Source organism: Ahaetulla prasina, chromosome 3, assembly GCF_028640845.1.
Source record: "Ahaetulla prasina isolate Xishuangbanna chromosome 3, ASM2864084v1, whole genome shotgun sequence".
NCBI lineage: Eukaryota > Metazoa > Chordata > Lepidosauria > Squamata > Colubridae > Ahaetulla > Ahaetulla prasina.
In genome coordinates this window covers 70,530,602-70,553,043 of record NC_080541.1, presented here as the reverse complement: position 1 = coordinate 70,553,043, position 22,442 = coordinate 70,530,602, and the positions used below count along the sequence as shown (strand labels likewise).

General features: G+C 40.2%; 1 protein-coding gene across 4 annotated transcripts in view; it reads left to right on the top strand.

The window, feature by feature from the left end:
• ZNF516 (zinc finger protein 516) overlaps window positions 1-22,442 on the top strand; it is a 132,562-nt gene that overhangs the window by 26,178 nt on the left and 83,942 nt on the right. For 2 of the 4 annotated variants that reach the window (XM_058174926.1, XM_058174925.1), the window contains exon 2: window positions 2,961-3,054. The exons of the other annotated variants lie outside the window; for them this stretch is intronic. The gene's annotated coding sequence lies outside the window, so the exon portion shown is untranslated. The remainder of the gene's footprint in view (window positions 1-2,960; window positions 3,055-22,442) is intronic. 4 annotated transcript variants of the gene reach the window in all.

Below are 22,442 nucleotides of genomic sequence, written 5' to 3'. Positions count from 1 at the left end.
ACCTGTATACCTAACGACCTGTATACCTAGCTATACCAGTTTTTAAAAAGCAAACGGTGCTGTGCACTCTGAAAATATCGTGCCAAAAGAAGATTAAGCCTTCAAAAGGTAGCTAAATTCAGTATGCTTTTCCAATTATATACATAGATAAATTTGTATAAACCTATTAAGGATGTTTTGAAGAAATGACTCCCAAGTCCAGTTCTTGAGAAAATTACTGCAATATAAATCATCATGTTCAAGTAGTTCAGGAGTGGGAGGCCTGCAGATATAATGCAAATTTCCTTTGCACTCTCCAGGAGCTTGCGTAACCTAACTAATTTTCCTCTGGGCATGCTGGTCAGCTACTTGGTGGGCTACCAGAAAGGGCTACTGCAGTGAGGGAGGAAACATGGGAATGACACTTGCATGACAGCAGTGTCAAAGAGTCTGATCCTGTGAAGGTGACCTGACTATTACCACATGTAGCCCTTCAAGGCCAAAATGGTTAAATGCTGTGAAGTAACCAAAGAAGCAAAATCAGCAGTGACCTCTAACTTCAACGTTTATTCCTTCAGTGTCCTGTGGTTCTTCAAATACAATCTTCCTTCTCACCCCTCCCCAAATTTTTAAGAGATGGGAAAGGCTATAAACCTGGTGAAGCCTGAAAGCAAAATATTATGTTGGCAATATGCCATTAACAACATCTTAATATTTTAAGTACTACTCTTGTGATAAGATCTATTATCCATGAGACTGATGGTTTGCTTAGCTCTGTGGGATTTAAAGATGATGTAAGATTCTCTGGGTGAAATTGGGCTTTAGGGACCAGTTGGGATTGTTACTATTGTACCGTTGTCTATGTTGCATAGCATCTTCTCTGCCCGAGTTACTGGATTCACTTGCTTGGCTGGCTGTGAAGATCCTGAGACTATGAGTTGTGGAAGATTTCATTTTGCCATGAGATGATGTTAGGATTCATGATCTCAATAAGAACAATGGACATTTTCTAGTCACCAAGTATATTGATAGTCACACTTGAAGTATGGTTTTATCTCAGGACAATTCTGACTTGTTTGTTAGTGGAAGATATTATCATCAATCAATAACCAGTGAAACAAATTGCCTTCAGAAGTTGTAGGTGCTTCATCACTGGAGGTTTTTAAAAAGAGACTGGACAACCACTTGTCTTAAATGGTATAGAGTCTCTGCTTGAGCACAGGGTTGAATTAAAAGACCTCCAAGATCCCTTCCAGCTCTATTCTGATTGAATCTGTTGGTGTGGTTAGATAATTCTCTGACTCGCTTTTGACATGGTGGTGTCAACCTAACTTACAAGGAGATAGGGTCTGTTAGATCAGCCTATCCCAGGTGACTTACAGACTCTTCTGGATTCCAGACTGAATTTGTGATTTTCCCTGAGGATCTGGTGGGTGGATTTCATTTGGGCACAATCTAATGGTTGGGATGCCATAGCTTTGGTTGGTGAACTCCTGTAAGATTTTGTTTTGTTCTGCATGTTTTTTTTTTCTGGATAGTTACCATATGTTTCTTCTATTTTATTGTTGTGGATTTTTACATACAGTATATAAAGCATCCAGAGTTGATTGAAGGTTTTGAATCTATGTCAGTAAATGAATATTGCAGGCTCTGTAGAAAAAAAAATTCTGCAATATCTATTCAGAATTGATGTATCTGGAGAACCACAGGACATTGGAGTGTCAGATTCTAATGGCGGACTTTTTAATTCTGCACATGAAGCTTTATTCTAAGCAATAGAGAAGGAATTAGTCAATGTTACTTAAATACGGATGGAATAATTTATTTCTATGGAATATGTCATTGTTAACAAATGATACTCAAGGTAGCTAAAGAAACAGTAACATCTACAAGATAATTAAATTCCCAGTTAACAGCTCAATTGATTGTACATTTAAAAATGAGCCTATAAAAATAATAGCTTCAGTCATTTCCCCAACTTCAGCATCCCAAATTTTCTCACACATCAAAGATTGGCTTTAATAAAAATGACTTTTTATTAATAAATGTTTGACAATAGGGAGCTCAGCTAGCTTTTTTAGCAAGACTTCCCACAGCTTGGAAATAACTAAGGAGGCCATTTTGTACTTCAGCCTTGCAGATAAATTGAGGAAAGTTAATAGACCAGTAAGTGATCTGCTTCTCTGTGTTTGTGTTGGTTGTTTATGGTTTAATTTTTGCCACTTGTATAAAAGCTTTTTCTGCCTAGTTACCTGGGGAAAAAAAGGTATTGCTTAAAATACCAAAAATATTCCAACCAGAAACTTTCAGGAATGATGTGGGATAGATGTAATGATGAGTAATTGTGAAGCAGTACAATTTAAAATTTGCTGCAGCTTCTTTAGTTACAAATTGACAATGTAGCTACCTCCCTTTCTCCAGTAACAGAGACGCAGAACAAATGGCTAAGATGCCTTGTTGATATTTGGATATTACAGTTGCTCTTGTCTTGGGCTTATAACTCCGTTAGCACTGAATATTTAAGCAGAGAATAAAAAAGAAAGGAAAAGAATGAAAACAAAGCATTTTGTCACTGGTTAATATTATGCTACTTTTTACACACTGTAAATCTGATTGTTCAATAAATGAGCTGGTTTTTCTCCATTAATTAGTGATAGGCAGAGAATCTTGAAAAAAAACAACAACCAAGAGACTGGCTCTGTATAATAAAGCTTGAAATACATTCATATTCCATTGAGAATTTGTGTCTTTTTACAGTTTCAGGCAACTAGTTTCAGTTGCCTTTGTTTAACATGTATCTCCATTTTTATAAATCTCAAATTCTTGTCAGTCTGGAATATCCTTTTTTTTTGGTTGTTGTTGTTATAAGGGCTCCTTCTTACATCCTTTTAAAATAATATCCTGGCCATGGAAACCATTTCATTTTGATGAAGATGATAGTGGTAATGATAATAATGGTTTATATCTCACTTTTTCTCTAGGAGTTAAGATGGCTTACGTGGGGATCTCCTTTCCCAGTGAGCTAAGTGGGACTGAAAAGATCCAGTTGTATCCAGTGATTTTCCATGGCTTATGGTAGACTTGAACCTGAGTTTTTACAGTTCTTGTGTAACATCTGATACTAACACACATTAATTAACCTGTATATTACATTGACCCTCTGTTGTTTTTGAATTGTTCAGTGATTGAAATTATCAATCATATTATCAATTATCAGTCACAATTCTAGACGCGAATTGTGAGGACTGTATTTTAGATGATCTCTTTCTAACTTAGATGGACTCTTCTGGAGTATGGTTTTGGCACTTTGGCATTTACAGTTCGGGTTCATGCAGCATTTCCATTCTCCCAGTCGGGGAAAACAGCCGTCAGGACTGGGTAAATCTCCTCATTGCTGATTGGACCGAGTCTTTAATTTGTTGCTCATAGTCCCCGCCTTCTCTTATCTCCCTCCAGCTTTTTCGACTCGGTTTTGCTCGGACCAAACGTGTTTGGAATTACCTCAGCTTTTTCGACTCGGTTTTGCTCGGACCAAACGTGTTTGGAATTACCTCAGGCGTTTTTTAGCATAGCTAGAGGTTTCCAAACTTGTTGCTTGTATTTTTTTCCAGTTTTAATTTCTTTTTTCTTCAATAACTTTATTTTATTTTATTTTATTTTATTTTTTCAAAATAAACATTCTTTTTGTGACTCAGTGAGAAGGGACTGGCTCCCGAGTCCGCTGAGGGCCGCCGCGGCGGTTTCGCTGGCTAGCCGAACAGCTGGGAAGCGCTCACGGGCTTGTCCCCGACGCGCTGAGGCCGCGGTTACAAATTAAAAGAGCAGTAATATCAGAGAGGCTCACGGGCAGGTCCCCGATGCTCTCTCTCGACTGGCGGCTCGCTCTTTCCGCTCCCCACTTCGCTCCCACTCTCACCAATGTTGGATTGCCTCAGGGAGCCTTGCAAAGCCGCGCCAGAAGCCGCGAGGTGAGCGGCCCGCCCCACCTCTCTCAGGCGATTTTGGAGGCTAGAGAAGCACGGGGGAGCTTAATTAACGGCGATCGGGCTAGCGATCGAGCGGCGGTAGCTGGAAGTGCGGCAGAGAAAAAAAAAAGAGGTCACTTTAAAATTTGCCGCTTGACTACCAGCGATCAAGGAACCAGACCCGCCAGCTGGGCCTTGACGGATTGGCTTTCGGCAGCCTCCTCAAAGAGCCGGTGATTCAACAGAAAAACTGTGAGTAGGCCGCAGCGGCCGTAAATTGGCGGGAGAGTTTCAAAATGATGGACGCCAATAACAACCAGCCAGATTTGCCGGCTTCGCCTCCAGAGTATTTAAGCCGGGAAGATCCTGGGGAGGGCCCATCTTCAGCCCCGCAAGTTTCCCCTCCCAGGGGGCGAAAAGTAGCCAAGGCCAAAGCAAAAAAGGGGGTGCGTGCGGAAGAAAGGCGCCACAAGGCTCTCGAAAGGGTCTTTTCCAGGGCCTCTAAGAGGGCTCACAGGTCCCCTTCGCCTAGAGACAGGGGGAAGCAGAATATGACAGTCATTCCTGCTCCCCCAAGCCCAGACCATATCTCCCAGACTATGCAGGGATCTGGGGCCTGGTCCCCAGACAGGACATCCCCCTTACCTATGGTTCAGGCTGGGACTACCCCATTGTTCCGCACTCTGTCAGAGATGGAACTTCAAGATAATCCCGGCTCCATTCCAGGTCAGTCAGTGAATGTGTCCCAAGGGACTTGTGCATCTGTACAACAACCAGAGACTAGTTTGCCCCGATTGCCAGTGTTTCAGCTTCCTGACTCCTTTGGGCTGATGATTCAACAGGCTATATGCCAGGAGTTAGCTCAATCCCTTCATCGGGAGTCCCCGACCACTTCAGCTTCCAAATCCCGTAGTAGGGAGAGGCAGAGGTAATCTGCAAGTTCAGCATCAGCAATGTTCAGGCCTCAAAGGGATAGATCCTCGGAGGAGGACAGCCAAGCCTCAATATCTGAAGAGGAGGACACCGGAGAAGCCTTGTCGGAGGACGAAGGCCTCGGGCCGGATCAACCTTCATTTGTGGGGCTCTTTAAGCCCCATATGTTTCGTTCCCTTCTGTTTAAAGCATTGGCAACCACGGGTCTGGGTGCGGTTCAGGCTCCTTTAGCAGATCCTCAGGTCTTACCTAGCACTTCAACTAGTCTCTTTGTGGAGCCCACGGTGGTGGCAGAAGCCATTCCTGCGTCAAATCATCCGGGTTCGGGCTCTAACCCCAGTGCCATGGACAAAAAGTTCTATAACTGTGCTCCTGATCTTGAAAACATCCTGCAGGTGCCCACAGTGGATGCTCCAGTAGTCGCCCTTACAACGGCCTCACACGTGACGGGTCCCGAGAATGAGGCTCTTCGTCCGGAAGACAAAAGGGCGGACCAATCCCTGGTCAAGTCCCATCAAGCCTCGACCTGGGCTATCAGGTCCTCCATAGCGTCTTCATTTTTTAATAGAGCATCAATTATGTGGCTCAAACAGCTTCAGGGCCGTTTATCATCATCAGACGTGAGAGCTCATCAGGACCTTAACAAGGTTATTGCAGCCTTAGAATTTTCGGCCGATTCGACGCTTAACGCAGCCAGATTCTCAGCCAAATCAATTGGGTCTACGGTTACATCCCGCCGTCTCTTATGGCTGCGCCACTGGAGGGCGGACACTAGAAACAAGTGGCGACTGGCATCTTCTGCTTATGCAGGTTCGAAATTGTTCGGAGCCTCTCTGGATCCAATCCTAGTGGAAACTAAGGATAAGAAAAAGGTGTTACCGTCCTTGTCGCGCAGGGGCGAACTGCGACAACAGCCTTATTTTCGTCCCTCGGCTTTCTCTTCTTCTTCCTTTCGTAGCCAGGAATTCGGAGGATCGGGGTTTCGACGACAAAGATTTTCACCGTACAGAGGAAACTCCCAACGGGCCGACCAGGTTAGAACAGGGCCCAAATTCACCGCCCGTAAACCATTCCGTGGGGGGCGGGGTAAACCGTACAACCGTTTCAAATAATCCTGCAGCAGATCTCCCCATTGGAGGCCGGCTGGCTTATTTTTATTCCCAATGGGATTCTTCCACTTCAGATCGATGGGTCCTAGATACCATCCGACAAGGTCTAGCTTTAGAGTTCCTCTCCACCCCCCCGACGGTTTTCTTGCATTGCCCTGTTTCCAACCGCTCTGCCAGTGCTTCCCTTGTGGAGTCAGCGGTCAACCATCTTCTGACTATCCGGGCCATTCAACAGGTCCCTATTGATCAACAGAAACAGGGTTTCTATTCCAGACTCTTTGTAGTAAGCAAACCGTCGGGTGGCTGGAGGGCTATTCTTGACCTGAAAGCCCTGAACAAATATATTGTGTACCACCGCTTCAAAATGCACTCATTACGTTCCATCTTAGAGTGCATACGGCAGGGGGATTACATGGCTTCCATTGATTTGACGGAAGCTTATCTGCATATTCCCATTAGAAGAGATCACCGTAAGTTTCTCCGGTTTTGCTTTAAAGGCTCTCATTATCAATACAGGGCTTTACCCTTCGGGTTGTCTTCGGCCCCCAGGGTTTTCACTAAGGTTTGGCGGTGCTAATGGCCCATATTCGGGGGATTCCTGTTAGGCTTCAGGCCTACCTAGATGATATTCTCATTCTGTCGACCTCTAAGGAAAGGGCAAACAGGGACGTCTCCTTGACCATAGAGATATTACAATCACACGGGTTCTCGATTAACTGGGATAAGAGCCACCTTGTCCCTTCTACCACCATTGTCCACTTAGGGGCACAAATTGATTCACATGAGTCGATGGTCTATCTGTCGGCGGATCGTCAGGCTAGTTTAGCGGAGTTAGCCAGTATCTCTAGAATGTTACGGGCAGTTCCCTTAGACCAACTTTCCCAGCTCCTAGGAAAAATGGTATCGTCATACGATATTATTCCATGGTCTCGCCTCCACAGTCGGCCTCTTCAGTGGTTCCTCTTGCCACACCAGAGGACACGGCGCAACTCATCGAGGCTTCGGGTGACTCTTCCACGGGAGGTGGCCGACTCTTTGGCATGGTGGAATCCAGAGATGGTAGCCAGAGGCTCGGTCTTCAGGGAGCCAGTGAGGGTCGTCATCACTACCGACGCCAGCCTATCGGGATGGGGAGCCCATCTCGACCATCACCTAGCCCAGGGCAAGTGGTCTCTCTCGGAAATCCGCCACGGCATCAACCTTCTGGAGCTGCGTGCCATCCGTCTGGCTCTTCTAGCTTTCGAGGATCTCATCCGGGACAGAAATGTCCTTGTCCTCATGGACAACATGACGGCGAAGGCGCATATAAATAGGTGGGGTGGCACTCACTCTCGCACGCTGATGATGGAAACGCTCACCCTCGATCATTGGACCGAATCACACCTGCGTTCATTAAAGGCGGAACATATTGCGGGGACGGACAATTGCACGGTGGACTCCCTCAGCCGTCAGACTATTGATCATTCAGAATGGTCATTGTCCCCAGCGAACTTCCACGAGTTATCAACCCGCTTCGGGCTTTCCCTGGTGGACTTGTTCTCCTCCGAGACCAACAATCAAGTCCCTCGGTTCTTTTCAAGGTTCCCCTCTCGGGGGGCGGAGTCAGTGGACGCCCTACGCAGCAGGTGGCCTCCGGGCCTTCTATATGCCTTTCCGCCAATTCCGCTGATCCCCAGAGTAATACGGAAGCTCCTCGCGGAGAAGGCAGAATTGGTATTGGTCGCCCCCTTCTGGCCCAGGAGACCCTGGTTTGCAGACCTGATGACTCTTTCAATTCGAGACCCGTGGAGGATCCCGGACAACCAGGTGTCTCTCCACCAGGGACCAGTCCTACACCCCGACCCGCAATGGCTTCGTCTAGCCATGTGGAGATTGAGCGGGGCATCTTAACTAAGGCGAAAGTTCCAGACTAAGTCATTCCCACCATGCTGGCCTCGCGCCGGGACTCTACCAAGAGGATTTACAAGGCCACGTGGCGCACCTTTGATGGGTGGTGCTCGTCCCAGGGGATAGTAGCATCTGCGGCTTCCGTCTTGGACATTCTGGCTTTTCTACAGCGAGGTCTCGACTCCGGACTGGCGACCAATACGCTCAAAAGACAAGTGGCGGCACTCTCCTCGGTGTTGAGATGTGGTTTACTTATTTCCCTTTCAAAAGAACCTCTCATTCAACAGTTCCTCCGAGGTGCTACTAATATCAACCCTCCTGTGGTCCACCGTTTTCCAACCTGGCGATTGAACGCGGTGCTCAATGCTCTGACTAAGACGCCGTTTGAACCACTTAGAGAATTGTCTCTTCGTTTTCTGTCACTCAAGGTCGCTTTTCTAATAGCCATTACCTCGGCCCGCAGGATTTCAGAACTGTCAGCCCTGTCTATCCGTCAGGACCTCTGCACATTCTTCAACGATAGAGTGGTGTTACAACTAGACTCTACCTTTCTCCCTAAGGTTAACAGCCAATTCCATAGGGCTCAAGAAGTAGTTTTGCCTAATTTCTGTCCGGATCCCAGGCACCACTTAGAAAAAGTGTGGCACACTCTAGACGTACGAAGAGCATTGAAAATTTACATTGATCGGACATCTGCATTTCGCAAAACAGAGGCCCTCTTTGTGTCGTTCCAACCACTTTCTCTGGGTCAGAAGGTGACCAAATCGGTTCTGGCTAGGTGGATCAGAGCGACTATAGCCACAGCATATGAGAGACTGTCTCTCCCGGTGCCGCGCAATATTACGGCACACTCGACCAGGAGCGCAGCCTTTTCTGCCGCTTGGGGTGCCCAGGCGTCAATCGATGAGATCTGCAGAGCAGCGACGTGGTCCACTCCCTCTTCGTTCATTCGACACTACCGGGTGGACTCCTATGCGTCGGCCGACGCTGCGTTTGGCAGACGTGTCCTGCAGACGGTTCTCTCTTAACAACAATGACAAGCCGCCATCAACCCTCCCGGTAGGACATTGGGCTTTGGTATGTCCCAGTCCTGACGGCCGTTTTCCCCGACTGGGAGAAGGGAACGTTGTATTACCTGAACGTCCCTTCTTGGAGAGGGGAAAACGGCCGTCAGCCCCACCCAAGGCGTCTGTCTAAGATGGGTTCAGGGGCGGGAGGGCACTAATTCTTTCTCATTTCAGTACTACACGACGGCCTACACTTGGGTCCTCGCCGAAAAAGCTGGAGGGAGATAAGAGAAGGCGGGGACTATAAGCAACAAATTAAAGACTCGGTCCAATCAGCAACGAGGAGATTTACCCAGTCCTGACGGCCGTTTTCCCCTCTCCAAGAAGGGACGTTCAGGTAAGACAACGTTCCCTTTTGCCTTCCAACTAATTTGAAATGGTGTAGTGACTTGTCTGATTTATCTATTCAGGTTTATTAAATTTATCTCATAACAATATTCAGTTTAGCTTATCCCTTATATCATAGTCAGATGCAGTTCATAACCTATTTATAGAAAACCTACCTGGTGCCAATTCAGCAATCCTTAGATTCTGGGTTTATTTGCTCAGACATTGTTATATTTGATTATGATAGTTTCATGGCAGAACTATTATATGTAGGCAGTTATACTTTTATTGTAACTTTGTTATTGACTGGTTTTACCCTAGGGGTTTTATTGTGAAGATTGTCAAAAATAATAAATGGATAAACAATTCCATAAAAACTTTTGAGGCTGTTTGTTAGCTGTTATTACTGGACATTTGATACTGTTGTGTCCTTTGACCTCTTGGGATTTGAATAAATGCACAGTGGAAAGATTTTTTAAGTGATGCCATTTATATTTAATTGCCATTCCTGTCAATTTGGCAGCTGCTAAGAAAAGACACAGTTGGTTTAAAGAGTTGCAGGCAGGTGCACCTGTCCAAAAACTTTTTGGAATTGAATTTAAAGCATTTCATGTCCTGTGTCTTGAAATATGTATTAATAGTATGTTCATTTAACATGATAAATTAAGCACTATCAAAATCAGTGCATAAGTATTGTTAGCATTGCACCTAATGTAGAAGGATGTAATGGGAATGTTGGACTACTACTTGGATTATAACGATCATCTCCCTGATTGGTCAGGTTAAAGGACTTGACATGCCAGATTCCTAATTTAGTTTATCATTCTGTTTAGTTTAGAATTTCTGGCTGAATAACCAGCCAGAAATTCCTGAAAACTCAAAAACAGATCTTGAAGCCTATCACCAGTCACTTTTACATAATTTCTGGTGTTGAGATGTTTGCTGCTTTTAAATGGATATGGCTAGCTAACACAAATTGTAGAATTTGCATCTGAGCAAAAAAAATAAATAAATAAACCATGAAGTGGGTTTACTGATGACATATGAATCTTGGCTTATTTGGGTGGAATAAACTGTAATACCAAGCTGTTATTTTCTTGTTTCTTAGGACGAAAACAAAATAATGTACGAACATTAGAGTAACATCTACATGTCCAGTAGAAAATAGAAAATCCAAAATCTGCAAACAAAATACTTGGTTGGCACATAAAATGTTAACATAGAAGGAGCTCTTAATGCTCTTCTACCAGATAAACCCTCTTCTATAAAGGATTTGTAGCTATTGGCCAAGGTCTCTGTTTATCTTAAATCTCTGTATTTTACTATTCCCATGGAAGTTTTCAGTGGCATCTTTCTACTAACTTTTATGTTCTAATTAAGTTTAAAAATGCTGGCAACATACCATCTCAAGACATCTCCATAATAACGTGTTACCTTGGATAGCTACTATTCTTCATCAATTGCCACAATAGAATTATTGTAAAAATTACAAGTAAGGAAGGTGTGTGTTTGCTGAAATGATTATATTGGCAAAATATAATAGGAGCCCTACTTCCTACAGTGTTCACCTATTAATTGAAATGTTCAGATGAAAAAAGGGGATTGAATCACATATCTGTACATACAATACATGTTTTGTGGATATGTACAGGTAAAGTTCAGAGTGACTTATTCCCAAAGAAAATCATTCTTCATGTACTTGATGAATATATTTTATTATGCATATTCAGAATCAAATTAGATGAACCAGAGAAACCTCTCTCATCTAATTTAAATGCTGGTAGAGATGGACTTGGGATAATTATAACTAATTATGTTTACTTATTGAAACCACAGTCTTGAGACTACTTATAAGCTTATTAAATCTCACTGATTTTAGATTCAGTCTACAATAAATAGTGATTTTACTGTATTTTAGCCTGCATTCCTGATGATTATGTATTTAAAATCAAGTAGCATATATGTGTTTGTGTGTGTGTGTGTGTGTGTGTGTGTGTGCGCGCGCACAGCTTTGTAAGGAAGAAATGTATATAGATCTGAGGGATTTGAAGTGCTTTCTGTTGCATAAAATAACCCTTGCTTTTTTGTTATACTTTGAAAATGTAGTGTTGCTTACTAAATGTGACTCCAAGTCATTTATAAAAATAAATGGCAGTAACTGTATACTTTTTTCCCCCAACCATATTGAGGCAATGTTAATATGTACACAGTTCATTAATTAAGGAACAGAAATCATGTTTTCCATTACATGATTTTGCTTTCCAAAATAAAATCCTTTATGACATGAACCTACCCAGGAAAATAGTTTGTAATCTGAATACTTGAAGAAAGCCAATTATTTCCATATAATAACATATGTTGGGTCAAATCAGAAGTTTATTGGTCCAGAAGACTGTTCCCTGATTGGTCAGCCAGATACTTTTGAAAAGTCCACAAACAGTATCTGACTCGTAACATTTATATTAACCAGCAACTGTGATTTACTGAGAAAATGCCTCTTGAAGCTTTCATGCACATGCTTGGAATTCAATGGGAGGCTATCAGAAGTAGTAAAAATTTCCCATTTTCTTTCTCACAAGCAAGTTGTAATCCCATGCTCCAAGAGTGGATGCAATATGTGAATATACACATTATCAAGCCATGTGTCTGCCCTCCAAATCACTGAAAATAAAAAGCCACTGGGTGCCATAGATAACATCTCTTTTTTCCCCCCAGGGAAAAAGCCAAACATTAACTCCTCCCTAGGAGTCCTCAAACAGGGCTTGTTTTTCACTTGGTAATCAGTGTGTGATAAATCTGGTTAGAAGAAGTGGTTGACAGTGGCATATTTGGCTGTATGGCATGTCACTCCATCCCAACTGCTGACTGTAACGGAATCAGAATTGCATGGACCTTCCAGATTTAATGCTAATCAGGAAAAAAATAAATTAAAAAAAGACTTTGTACTGCTATCCCAACTACTATTGAACGTAGGCCTTCCCAATGATTCTGCCTGTAGTTAGTTTTTTTGTACAGCTTTGGTAAGTAAGGAAAATGCATCAAATGGCTAGCCTGCTGTTATTATGGTGAAACTTTAATTTTGCAAGGCTCCAGAGACTTGGCTGTTTCCCCAGGCATTTGGGCCAGGAGGTTGGTAAATTGTGTTGCTGATGGGTTCTTCTGAATAAGGATACATTTGTTTATCTTGGGTGTCATAAACGATTAGTTGTAGCTATTGCTTGAAACCCTGAACACAGCCCATAGTCAGTGTCATGAGATTGGCAGCCATGTACATAATTTAAGTAAACTAGTAAATAAATCAGTGTTCGATTTATCTCATTCGTGTGATTATTTCATTATTCACTGATGCAAATATAATCTGTCAATTTGTATCATTTGCATAGTGCAAAATGATATAAATTGCTGCCTAACTTTGGTAGGCTACTTGGAGAACCCACCTGATAGATTGAAATCTGATTATCTTAAGATTTCAGTGTAATTCCTTAATATATGCACAAACCACTTAGCTTTTGTTCTCAAAAACCTTATGAAAGATAACCTGCATAGGCACTTAGATAAGTGTTTCTATGCATTTTGCTCTTATAAGTGGGTGGGAAATGATGAAATATATATCATGACATTGCATGTAAGTATGGAAGGGGTGGAGTGTGCATTGTGATCTTGTGACAAACATTTCATAATTCTGATGAAATTTTCAGATTCTACAGACACCTCTGGATATTAGAAAATTCAGTTGGAATTTTTCTTTCTACAGAGGTTTGTGTGTGTGTGTGTGTGTGTGTGCATGCATGCCTATGTGTGCTTGCACAGGTGCATTCATTCTTTCATTTGATGAGTATTCTGGTAAATTATTTTTGTTTGTTTTTGCTAAATTATACATTCTCCTTAAAGTTTATGAATACAGAAATATTTAATATATTTTCAGATAACACATTCCTGAGAAATTATAAAAAAGGCCATGAAAATAGTTGCTGTGACTCCAAGCATATGTTTGTAAAGTGCTGCAGCATCAGGCCCAGCTATATGTTAGTGGAGCCCATTCTCTGAACGTGTATATCTGTGTGCATGCACTGGGGTGTGTATAATCACAGTGAATGCAGAAACTCTGTGGAATTTGAGATCGGTGTTCTCAGGAGGGCGAAACAAAACGCTGACAGGGTATGGGGGGAGAGCGAAATGCGGAAGCAAAATTTCTGTGTCATTTTATTAATCTTTTTAGATTTTCATTAGATTACATCTGACTTTTTTTTTAAGTAACACTATTTGTGATTCTTAGAGTGATTGCTGGAAACATTTGCATGTATATTACGTCAGAGTTGGCTTTACAGAATTATGCTTTGTTAAGTTGTTTCCACAGCTAGTGGAAAGTACAGAAAGTTTGGTTACTGAACAAAGCTTTCAGGACCAATTTTGTGTTGCTCCATGTATTCTTAATATAATTCACTTTTTAACTTTATATTACCATTAGTTATAAGGAACTGGGTGGTCCATTGGAAGACCTGAAAGACCAGTTTAGATATACATTGACATGAAGAAAATCTGGTTGCTAAAACACGACAACGACTTCTACATAATATGTAGAAGTGCTTCAGGTGAAGATCTAGGGCTACAAAAAAGAAAACACACATTTTGCTAGACTTCATCAGTATAAGTAGAGTTTCCAGATCAGTGAAATATATCTTTTTACTCTGCTTGGCATTTGTTAGACCCCATTCTTGAGTAATTTGTCCCATTCTTGACATAACATTTAAAGATTGAGATAAACTGAACAGGTACAAAGAATGACATGGATGTTCGGGAAAAAAAAGTCCTGTGAAGAGAGAACAAGTAGCTTTTGCCTTGAGAATGAATACTAAAGGAGGTGATAGTCCTCTTCAAAAACCTGAAGAAGACCCTGCCCTGTTCTCAAACATACAAAATCTAAGACACATGGTAAGAGTCCTAAATTACAGGAAGGTTCCACTTGAATATTAGGAAACATTTATTAAACATAAGAGCAGTTGAATAGTAGAACAATGTCTCGTTCATCTTTATAAATGAATACAGGTAGTCCTCGACTTATGACCACAATTGAGCCCAAAATTTCTGTTGTTAAGTGAGACATTTGTTAAGTAAATTTTGCCCCATTTTGTGACCTTTCTTGCCTCAGGTGTTAAGTGAATCACTGCAGTTGATAAGTTAATAACTTGGTTGTTAAGTGAACCTGGCTTCCTCATTTACTTCGTTTGTCAAAAGGTTGCAAAAGGGACCTTGGGACACAGCAATGCTTATATGAACCAGCAATGTGACCCAGTTGCCAAGCATCTGAATTTTGATCAGAAGATGGGGATGCTAGAAATGTCGTAACTGTGAAAAACAGTCATAAGTCACTTTTTTCAGTGCTATTGTAACTTTCAGTGGTCACTGACCAAACTGTTGTAAGTTGAGGACTACCTGTAAAACCTTCAGCTGGCTTTATTATGCTGTACTGCAATTTTAAATCAGGTGTACAAGTACAACCACAATAAGTGGTGCAGTGGAGAAGGTTGCTGTTTAGAGATCTAGAACCCCTGTTTTAACCCATTTGATTTTTAATTCCACCCCCATCGTCCCACCCCAATTTCAATAATCATATCTGGTCATCAAATTCCAATTTTCCCCATTGGGCTCTTTTTCAACTTTTCCTCACACTTTTCACTTTTTTAATCTTCTGAGTACCTTGAACATTTTTGATTTCGTTCTTTATTTTTGAATAAAGCTAGGTTTGGGAATTTGAAACAGAGCTTAATAGGATTCGATGATACTTTCACCAGGCTTCACAGCTATTTCTGCCCCATTGACTTTGGTATTATTAATAAATATGTTATTGATATTCCATTTAATAATCAGTATTTCCAGGATCGGATTGATATAACTGCTAGGCATGTTTTGTGAGTCTTTTCATCTGAGGTAGGTTTCTGCTGGCTTAGATACAAGAGAACCAAATAGATACAAGATACAAGAGAACCAAAACATCATTGTGGCTGCTTGTCTCAAGCAAAGTGGTGATGAGGTTACCCTGATACTCTTAGTTGCTAAGTGGCTTAAAGTAAGATTGCTTTTTTCAGAGCAATAAATGATATCTTTTTCTATTATATTTGCCTAAAGGGGGACCAATTATGCTTGGAAGAGATCTCATGTTTAAAACAATTTTATCTTTTGTATCCCAGAATGGAATTTGGCTAAAGTTGAAAACAGCAGCTTCTTTCTGATCTTGACTTTTACTGGTGTGAGTAGAAAAATAAAAGTTAATAACATTAATAGGCACATTTACCCTACTTTAGAATTCCTTTCTAAAAGCAAGGAACATGGTAAAGCTACTAGGTTTAAAAAACAACAACAACCCTAGAATTACTGAGAAAGAAATTTTCTTACTATATTTGTGAGTCATTTATCATATTGGGCAATCTTTCTGGAAAAATTGTATTGTGTTAGGCATATCATTCATTGTTTATGGTGGGTTTTTTTCTCTTACTGTGCAGATACTTTTCCCCCATAGGCATTTGGCCAGCAGCGAACAATGGTAGTAATAATAATTAGAACATTTCCGAATGCAACAATTCTTTACTATTTTCTGCAACACGTTGGGAAAACTAACACAAATCTGTTAGGGGGAAAAATGCACTCACTGGAAAGGAAAGGGAACATTCAAAGGGGTTTCAAAATATGGATATAAAACTAGATAGATTTTGAATATACGTTTTTGTGATAAAAGAGAAATTGTCTTTGGCTTCTTATTAACTAATTATTTTTAATTATAATTCAACTAAACAATAATATATGTACTTAGTGCATCTTTATGAGCCATAAATAGTCTAGTCAATTTAATCAACATCCTTCATGACTCATTTTGACAGAAATTATTTTTTGCAATATGACAAGTTGAAATGATGCTGACCCCTTTTTAAAGAATATTTAACCTAAAGGAGTCCTTTAATTGCTGTCTCATGAAACTTTTCCAATAGAATATTTTTAGCAGTTTTACCCAATTTAGAAATCTCCAGATGTGGTTGGTCTATAATTCTCAGAATTCCACTTAGTCCATTGCAAGTTCAGAGAATGAAATAACAAGGACTTCACCTATAGTAACATGGATAACTTCTGTTTTTGGCACTGTCATCAACGTCAGATACAATCTGTGTTGTAATGCACAATCTCATACTAGGTACATAAAAGCAAATCCTATTGTGGTGGATTTGTTTATTTGTTTTGGGGCCTTTATATTCATGTTGAGTCCTAGTCACTTCCTGCAGTGTCCGAAGCAAGATTTTCAGAAGTGGTTTGCCATTTCCACCTTCTTCCTAAGATTGACAGAGAGTATTGGCCCCAAATAACCCAGCTAATTGTGTGATTTTTGTGTTAAGGCAGGACTAGAATTCAGTCTTCTGATTTCTAATCTAGTGCCTTTAAATACTACATCTAACTGGCTCTCCTGTTTATATTAACCTCCATGCAATAAATATCTCAATATCAAGGCTTGTAATCCAGTTATTTCTGTTGTTCTAGTTAGCTGGTTTTGTTAAATATTTTGGGAACTGTCTAGGCAATGGCAGCATTTACTGCAGGGGAGAAATGCTACCAGTTTGGACTGGATCGGGAGAACCGGTAGTGGAGATTGGGGATGTTTTGCTGGACCAATAGCAATTGCTGGCTGGCCATGCCCCCAAACTGGTCCATGGCCCTCAGCCCTGCCATGGCCCTCAGCCCTGCCATGCTTCCCTGCCTTCCACACTGCCAAACTCATTGTTAGGAGCATCTAAGGAAACGTCTTCCAACTCTTCAAAATCAACTTTAAGAGCTCCGAGAAATCGACAACAAAAGTAGCCGCAGCGGGGGCAACGGGTGTGTGTGTGTGTGTGTGTGTGTGTCCCTCCTTGGTCCTCCTCTCCCACGTGACAGCCAGGGATTTGCCGTCTCCTTTTTTCCTAAGAGGGGCGGTGTCTGCATCCAAGTCCTTGCAGAGGGACACACACACACACACACACACACACGCCCTATCACCCCCGCTGCCACTACTTTTGTTGTCGCCTTCTTAAAGTCGATCTTGAAGAGTTGGAAGACGTTTCCTTAGATCGCCAAACATCAGCAATCTAAGGAAACATCTTCTTACACCTTCTCCCCATTCCCCCCCACCCCCATTTTTCCATTTCTGTGCCTGGATTCTGATTTTGCAAGAGAAGGCTCCGATGTTCGCTTGGGTGGCAGAGGGAAACTCAAAGCATTGGGAGCTTCAGAAGGGCAGAATCTGTTTCAAAGTGTGCAGCTTCTGGCTCTAACGGTGAGTGATGTCAAGTAGGCCACGCCCACCCGGCCACATGACCATCAAGCCATGCCCATCAAGCCACGCCCAAAGAACTGATAGCAAACATTTTTACATTTCACCGCTGATTTACTGTATATTTGTGTGTGGATGCATGTGCCATAAATTTCCTAGATATTTAGTTGATCTGACCTGATTCTTCATTTGTAATAATCACAAAAAAGTATGAGTGTCAGGCATGGGAATTACAGATTTGTAATTTCCAGTTTTCAGCTGTACACTTTCCAACTTTCAGCTGTAGGGTTTGATGATAAAAAAAGAGTATGTGAATTATTTCCGCTTGGCACAGAACAGATTCTGCCCATGGTTTATTAGAGCTATGCTTCATTTCAGAAGTACAGAAAACTTTACCTTTTTTAGTTTTTTTGCAGGTGCAAAACCTGCCACAGAAATGTGACTATTGGGTTGTAATTTGATACTGCTTTCATTGTTCAATTAATCTACTTTACTGTTGTTCAGAAATAATAGCATTTTGGAAATATGTTTGGTAGCAGTAATATATAGAGTGGGGGTTTACACATTGTGCTAAACTCAGGGTTATTTTAACTAATTTGTTGAGAGCTATAATATCTGCCTTTATGTTAAGTTTGAAAGTGTGAAAAGAAAAAAAAAGCAGGCAAAAGCTAATTTTTTTCTTTGCATTTTTTATTGAAAAGTTATGGATCGAATCATAATTTTTCTCACTGTAACAGTTTAAACAGAAGATACATGGAAAGCAAAGCATATTCCCATTCAGTGACATGCACAAGTTTATTATTTTTTTTTATAAAAAGGAAAGTTGCAGCTTTAGAATTAGGTATTACTACTATTATTTAGAAAGTTGCTATTACAAGAAAATCATTATAACGATTTTGGTGTTTTTCTTAAATTATGAAGAAATTATGTACATTATACATAAATTCTTTTGAAAAACTAATTCAGTATAAAAACTTTCAAATGTATACATTTGGTGAGATTTGGACTTGAAACATTCCTAGCTTCTAATTAATCAAGTATTACCTTACATATTATCTGTATTACCTTACAGATGACCCCCACCCTCTTAAAGACCTTGGAGTTTTCATATCAAATGATCTAAGTGCCGAAGCCCACTGCAACTACATCGCAAAAAAGGCTTTAAGAGTTGTAAACCTAATCTTGCGTAGCTTCTTCTCCAAAAACACTACACTACTAACCAGAGCATATAAAACATTTGCTAGACCAATTCTTGAATACAGCTCGACTGTCTGGAACCCATACCACATTTCTGACATCAATACAATTGAACGTGTCCAGAACTATTTTACAAGAAGTGTTCTCCACTCCTCTGAATACAAAAAAATATCTTATGCCACCAGACTCGAAATCCTGGGCTTAGAAAATTTAGAACTACCTGACTCTGTGGTCTCTTCCCAAAATCCCAAAAGCTTCAACCAAAAACTGTCTACTATTGACCTCACCCCATTTCTAAGAGGTCTGTAAGGGGCGTGCATAAGAGCACAAGTGTGCCTACCATTCCTGTCCTATTGTTTTCTTTTGTTATAACCAATTAATATAGTTATTACATACCCATACTTATATATATGCTTAGATATTGTATAGTTATTACATGCTTATGCTTATATATACTGTGTGACAAAAATAAATAAGTATTTAGTTTCATTTTTCTATGTTAAACTGTGTGAGGCAAGGTTTTTAAAATGGTTTAAGAATGAATAGTAGCATTGGAATGCTACATACTGGAATACTTGTTTATTCAAATTGAAGAAGAAGAGGAGGAGAAGAAAGATAAGAAGGAAAATTACCCTCCATTTTACAAAACAATGTATTAGCTCACAGTTCTGTAGACACCTGTGCTGGGTGTGGCACTCACACACACTCAGAGAAGCAACTGATATTTTTAAAAGTTACTAGGCAAATAGTAAACTAAGTTATACTATGGATTTTAAATTTTACAAACAGATTTGCAAATCTATAAGTGCTATGTTTTCAGCTTTTCATTATGTTAGACTTTAGAAACATCAAGGTAAAATTGAAAGATAAATGTACTATGAAAATCAATAAGGCTCGTTTTGAATAAACATCTTGAAGGCTCTGCATAGATGCCCTGAGATTTATATTTCAGTTTTTGATAAAAGACTTTGTTTTAAATTATGTGAGATTTGCATTTTGAAGGCTGGCCTGCAAATATAATCAAGCTTTTAGAAGATAATAAAAGGCCATGGTTACAACAGTTGGCCAGAGGAATGGGAGGGAGCGGATGGGAGGGAAGGAAAAAAAGAGAGAGAGGGAGGGGGGGGGAGTGAATTTGGAGGGGGGGGGAAGTATTTGAAAATATAAGCTAAGGCAATCAAAGTGAAATGGCTAAGATGTATATAAAATTTGCACATTTGTAGAATGGGGATTTACAATTCTCTCTTCCCTAAAATTGCATACAAAATGACTCATAATGTTTTCAAGGTATTATATCTAAAAGCAGCGGAACAAAGGGTATTATTGTACCATCATTGATGACAATAATATCACAGCAAAGCATTGCTAATGTTGCAGAAACATAGAGTCCCTTGCCTTCTACAAGTTTATCTTTTATTTTTTGATTTAAAGCCACCTGGTTGAAGGAAGAGACCAAGGGGTTATTAAACATTTAAGAAAGAGGGAGCTTTTCGGTGCAGCTGGATGTCTCTGCAAGATTAAATCACACTGGCTGAAATAATAGTTCAGTCCTTGAGATTACATGGCTGAGTTGCATAGGAAGAGGTCGATGGATAAAGTTTTAACAAAACAAAACTAGCCACATCCACTTTCTGTAGCATGCTTTTCTCATGCTGTACATTATGAATCGGACACTAGCTTTTCTTTAACATTTGGGCCTTCTTTCTTGTGAATGTTGCATAACATGTTGCCTCATACTATAGTTGGTATTTGATCCAGGCAAAATATCTTCTAAACTTTCTGTGAAAAAGATATAAACCTATCTGCCCTGTAAACATAACTTCTTATTGATTTACAAAAAAATTGACACAAACATACACACATGCACACCAGTGGTGGGTTTTTACTACTGGTTCTGTGGGTATGGCTTGGTGGGCATGGCAGGGGAAGGATACTGTAAAATTTCCATTCCCTCCCCAATTCAGGGGAAGATTACTGCAAAATCCCCATTTCTCCCCGGTCAGCTGGGAATTGGGAGGCAGAGAATAGATGGGGCAGGGCCAGTCAGAATTTTTACCACCAGTTCTCCGAACTACTCAAAATTTCCACTACTGGTTCTCCAGAACTGGTCAGAACCTGCTGAAATCCATCTCTGATGCACACTTATAAATGTATTTACATATACATAGAGTAGATTAGGGGAATGTGTAAGTGATATAATTAGATACACATTATTTTGAGACATTTTATCTTGAATCCTCCCAATAGAGAATTGGTTCTTAAATCTGGTTTTAAGATGTTGGGACGCATACAAGAATTCTTGTTAGAAAATTTTTGGCGTTAGTATCATTTATATATGCTACCTGTAGGCCCTTTCTTTTTATAAAAAGCTGTTGCACCCTTTCTTTATGTCCTTTCGGTTGGTTATGCACATTTTTTGGAATATTGATTCTTGTTGAAAGAGAAAGAAGAAAGGATTAATATTGGTCAAAATGAATTGGTCTCCTTAAACTCTTACAACTCATAGCATTTTATCCCAACATGGTATTATTCAGTTGTTTCCAAATTTAACAAGACTCAGATTTCTGGGAATTGTACTTCCAACTGGGTTACAGTCCAGTATATTAAGTTAGAGAAAGTTAGCATGTGGGATCCTGGAGGAATCCAGTTTCCAGTGCATTTATGTTAAGAGTGAGTTAAAACCATAATCATGCTGGTCCCACCTTTGTTTTCATCCAAAAAGCCTGTTGTTAGTTTTCCAGAGATTTAAACAGAAATACTAAATGTTTATTCTCACTATGAGCTTTTTCATTATTTAGAATTGGTGTTCAAAACTCCCATTACTAAGCAAACATTGTTAAATTTGTTCCCTAGCTCTGTGGAGATTCAAGACATTGAAAACCACTTGAAATATTAGGTAGAGTTAGAGAGCTACTATTAAAATAAAACTTCACTGAGTTAATATTGCACTGTGCTTTTAAATATATATTTAGTTTTGGATTAATTAAGTATATATTTAGTTTGGATTTAGATTTGCTTTTTTTCCTTCAGCATATTATGATATTTAATATTTTTCTATTTTATATATATTTATTTATTCTATGTAATTAAAAGAAATACATCTAGTGGAGAGGTTTCAGAGTTGTTTATCAGCTGCAAATGAACTCTGTTACGACGTCTACATTTTTTTTACTGCCACAGTTAGCTCATTTTAAACCTTATATTTTCATCTTTTTTTCCATAAAGTGACTCAAATTGATGTACATTGGATCCCTAAATAGTCTCCCATTTATATTGTGTGTGACTGATTCATCCATGTTATAACATGTAGCTATAATAGCATATAAATCTTTGGACTGCTTTATGCATTTTGAATATTAAGAATTCTTTTTTTAAAATGGTTGCTACTGTGGGGACTAGCCTGTTCACAAAATGGCTGCCATAATGAGTAAATTGCAAATGGGGATGTGGCTCTTTATCACCTACTTTTTCCTCTGGGATGTTTCTTATCACCCCACTTTACCTTTTTTCCTGTATTTTTTTTCATTTTGATTCAAACTTTTGGGCTGTAGCCTTTCAGTATTTTTTATTTTCTCATTGCTAATGTGACATTTTTGAAAATAAAAATAAGGCTTTGCCTCATGTCTGCTTCCTAAAATTAGGGGTGTTTTGGGAGGGAGGGATAAGAACTGAAAGAATTTTAGGA